The 4,736-nt window shown below is 29.9% G+C and overlaps 1 long non-coding RNA gene across 1 annotated transcript; it reads left to right on the forward strand.

Annotated features, from left to right (window-relative positions):
- The first annotated feature begins 894 nt into the window (after positions 1-894).
- Positions 895-4,495, forward strand: LOC134241699 (uncharacterized). Its single transcript, XR_009986713.1, has 3 exons — positions 895-962; positions 1,445-1,516; positions 4,420-4,495. It is a non-coding gene; the product is annotated as an uncharacterized LOC134241699 (long non-coding RNA).
- Positions 4,496-4,736: the final 241 nt, after the last annotated feature.

Genomic DNA, 4,736 nt, shown 5'->3' on the forward strand with positions numbered 1-4,736 from the left:
GAAAAAAGGGCTGGCCCTTAAAATTAGGGGCCGAGAGGGGCCAAGTGTTTTTCCTATATATCTCAAAAAGTATTTAGAATTTGTAATTCGTCAAAGTAGCAAAGTTGTTCAAAATGTCAAGCTTAATCTATTAGAGTCGACAAAATACGTCCGGCGTCGTCACTTCCGGCAAAATCGGAAATGATAGAAAAACATGTTTTTCTGCCGTTCTTGACAATTTTTTGGGTGACATATGTCTCTGGGAGCATAAAAAATAGTTTTTCCGTCCGTCGTCGTCACTTCCAGTCAAACCGGAAGTAGCAAAAAATGGCTTATTTTGAAGGTTTTGATGCAAAATTGAAATTATAAAGTCACTGGAGACTACTTAGCTCAATGCTTTCTTTTGTTCCGTCACTTCCGGCACTTCCGGTCAAAACCGGACGGAAGACCTACTCGTTGCTTTGCAACGAGCTTTGCTCTAGTATATATTTATATCCTTATAGTGGATACATTAAAACATGGGTATCTCTAATTTTTTAATATATTTCATTAATTTGTTTGGCATTCTAATAAATCTCTATAAAGGATAAACAGTTTGTGGTTATATTTGCAAAAAACAAAACAACAAAAACAAACAAATAAACATGGAAAAGTAGACTCATGGATAGAGAAAATAAAATATACAGAAAAAAAATATACAATGAACAACCTACAAATTCAAAAGAAAATGTGGGATGCGCAAATCAGATTGACGACTATGTACATAGTAAAAATGTATCTGTGATTGCATTGTGAGGCTAGTAAGAATTTTTAATGTAATCAGTAATTATTCATCGTTATAATTTCCGTAAGGAACAAGATATAATATCAAATACCTGTACTTGACATTCACTCTTCACAATATCTTTCAGGGCACTATACGGAAACAGAATATCCACAATAGAGGACAATGCATTCAGCGGTTTGACAAAATTAAAATACATGTAAGTTGGTCATTATCAATTCCCCAACCCTTTACATCTCAAACATTCATTTATTCAATGATATAACAAGATTAGAGAGAAATTAAGCTTGTTGATTTAAATATTTTTCTATCATGTCAGTCTTCCATACTATAGTCCTTGTTTTCGTTCTATATTGATGTTTTTTTTTTTTTTTTTTTTTTGTGTTTAAAGAGCAAACTTTCTCATTTATTTAACTTAAAAGGGGTGTGTTTCACGTCCATTATTCATTAATTCATTCATCATAAACTCTTCGCATTTAATAAAGCGTAGACTGTCCCATCGTGTTTTACATGTACCGATTAAATTCCATGTTCGCATTGCGAATCTAGACGAAAATATACCTGAAATAGTTCAAACTTATCTGTATTTTCTTTCTTACTAAAATAAACTTTCAAGGAAATTTTATATAATGATTTTCTTGAAAAAATAAAATTGCTCTTGACATTTTCTTTTTTTTTCAGATATCTGTTCGATAACGAAATAACATCAATAAGCAACCGCACACTTACTGGTTTGACGAACTTAGAGTTACTGTAAGTTTTATATCTACCAAAGTAGCACAAAACGTTTTTATAACATTTTATTCCGGTTGTAAGGATGTTATTCCAAAACGTTTTTGACCTAACGTTTGTAAAATGTTTTAATAACGTTTAAGCTACATGTAGGTTATAAGGACGTTTTTAGAAAATGTTTCTCAAAAACATTTAAAAGATATTTTTCATAACTTTTAATTCTGGTAGGAAGTTTTTTAGAAACATTTTTGCATAACATTTTTATGATATGAAGAATCCTTTTCATTATTTATATATTTATTATTTTTATTATTTAAAAAGCATGGTTAAAAAAATGTTTTCACATTCCATTGTTTGGGAAAAAAACTATTTTAAAAAATCACAATATTTTATTAAGAATGCACACACTGTGTAGTGTATGAATTATGTTACGTTGGCTCAAATTTTTTAAAATATTTATTTTTAGATTGAATGAAAATTATTATAAATTCTGGTTACAGATGTTAACAGAAAACATGGATATAACCTTGTTTTCAAATGTTTGGAAAACATTGTTTAAACTTTATATAAACAACAAATATCTATGATTCAAATCTTAAAAAAAACATTTATCATTTACTTTTTGTTTGTTTGTTTGTTATAAATTACTTATATGTCCTAAGCATATAGAGGAATTAAATATTTAGACAAAAGTTTTATTTAATCTGTTCTTCTTATTTTATTGTTTCATTTCAAAGTCCTAAAAACATTGTGAAAAAATTATAAAATGCCGTTTTAAAATATTTTTTCTAAGATGTAATGTGGTGCAACAAAGTTATGAAGTGCATTTATTTACTTACAAGTGTTGTTTCCTCTCCGATAACATGGTTATCAAAGAAGAAGGTATGGTTTCCATACAAATTGATTTTCTAAAAAATGAAACTGGTGTAAAAGTTCAAAACTTATGCTTTTTAAATAATTGAAATTCAATGCAGAAAAATCATACAAGTCATTTTTCTCACATGTGTTTTTAAATGCTAATTATGACGTCATAAACATGTGCATTTTCCCGTATTTTCTTAAAAAGTTGCAGAAGACACCAATCTTCAATGGAATTTTCTTTTAGATAACATTGTCCACAGGCATCGCCCACAAAGATCTTGAGATATGTGATTTATTATTCAATTTTGCACAAAATATCAAAAAATTAACGTGGGCGACGGCTGTGGACACTGTTTTCTAAAGGAAAATCACCCTTGAAATGTGCCATTTTGAGGCTTTCTTCTGTTGAAAATAGAGAAATGCCTCACATTAATGACATCATATTTGCAGAATGGTAAACCTTCATGCCATATTCTTTCATGATTTATCAGAGTCATTTATTTAACTAATATTCAAGCCAGTTTCAAAACTTTTTGAAGTCATTCCATTTTTAGGGCACAATAACGCTAAAACCATACCTTCTTCTTTAAATTGAGTGACACAGCGGAATGCCGACTGAGAAATCACATTAATTTTCGTGGTTTTCGAGGCATGGGTAGACCCACAAGTTCATGACCAGCGCTGAATGTAAATTTTTATATGCATTACTTCAAAATATTTTCTAACCACGAAATCAAATCCTCACAAGCCAATATTTTCCTTAAAGGTTCATAGTGTAAGAAAACAGAGAAAATCCACGAACTTGAATCATTTCGTTTATGTAAAAGAATGCAAATATTATGTAAATGAAACCTTGACTTGTAGATTTCCATTGCTTTTCTTTACTTTTCACATTTATCTATCACATCGTTATTAGAATCTCTATCATTGTTAAATAATTTCTACGCAGAGAGAGAGAGAGAGAGAGAGAGAGAAAGAAAGAGAGACAGACAGACAGACAGAGAGTATGTCCAAACTTTTAATCATCACGAACTAAGCATAAGTTAATAGTTTATTATTTACTTTTCGTGATACATATTTCAATAAAAATATTTTAGGTTGTAAATTTCTTGGCATATGCACATATTCAAATTGGTGCAGTGAATATATTACCAGGTATGGATAAGATTACAGTGTTCGAAATGTTTTTCTCGACATTCATCACGTGCATGGGAACATGCTCAGCATAGTCTCTGACCCGGGCATTTGTTCTATTCCAATTATATCTTATATTTTATATAATCTTGATTTGTGATCTTGACAAAAAAATCATTGGTGGTTGGTTCAATATCTCTGGGACTTACCGTTTAATTTTTTTTTAATTCTTTGTTAACATTAAAAATGTTCAGCGGCAATCTTTCATTTAAATATCCTTTTAACTGTAATATACTATATTTGGATTCATTCTTTGATTGACGCAGATAAAAGAGACTGCTGTAGGTTCGTAATTCAAAATATTTATGGAATGTCTATTCTTCAAACTATAATATTCGGCGAACTCACTCTTTATTGTTTACAGTTTATAAAGCGTTGATTATCCCAAACCCGTTTATACCGCGTTAATTTAATATATTTGCATTGTGAGGGTAATAAAATTTTTGATGTGATTATTCGTATTTTTTGCAACCTGATGAATTTGTAAGGATTTTCTTAGTGTTTTTAATCAATGTTTTTTTTCAGTAACTATCCATCATAGTATAATATCCTATGTTTGATTCAAAAATGACAAGAACGATAACAGCATTTCCAGATTTTTTTTCATTAATATTTCCCCGAACCTGAAAAAGGAACAGTATAATACATGTAACTTACTTGATTCATTTGAAAAATGTGAAGAGTATATACATAGAACAATCTAAGGATCAAAAGGAAGAATTGGTTTATTGTATGATACGTAGTTTAGATGTCCGAATAAAGAAATTGAGGCTATACCTGTTAATATTTGATATACCTGAATCGTGAGACTGGTTAGAGTTATTATCAAATACTTAGACTTGACATTCACTCTTTACAATATCTTTCAGGAAGCTAGAAAACAACAGAATTACCACAGTCGAAGACAACGCATTCAACGGTTTGACTAAATTAAAGAGACTGTAAGTTTGTAATTCAGAATTAGTTGAAGGATACTAATACTCTAAAATATAATATCCCGTTTATGGATTCATTCAATGATTGGCAAAATAAGAGAGAGTTTAAATTTGTTCTTTAAAATATCGTTGGGATATCAATAGCCAAACTAAAATTTCTCTTAAATTCATTCACCATTAACGCTTCAAAATTTATAACGCGTAAACTGCCCCACCATGTTCATACTGACCTTAATGTTGCTGTTTAAGAA

The sequence above is a fragment of the Saccostrea cucullata genome, unplaced genomic scaffold (genome assembly GCF_032062105.1).
Source record: "Saccostrea cucullata isolate Sc308-1 unplaced genomic scaffold, CSIRO_AGI_Scuc_v1 ctg21935, whole genome shotgun sequence".
Taxonomy (NCBI): Eukaryota; Metazoa; Mollusca; class Bivalvia; order Ostreida; family Ostreidae; genus Saccostrea; species Saccostrea cuccullata.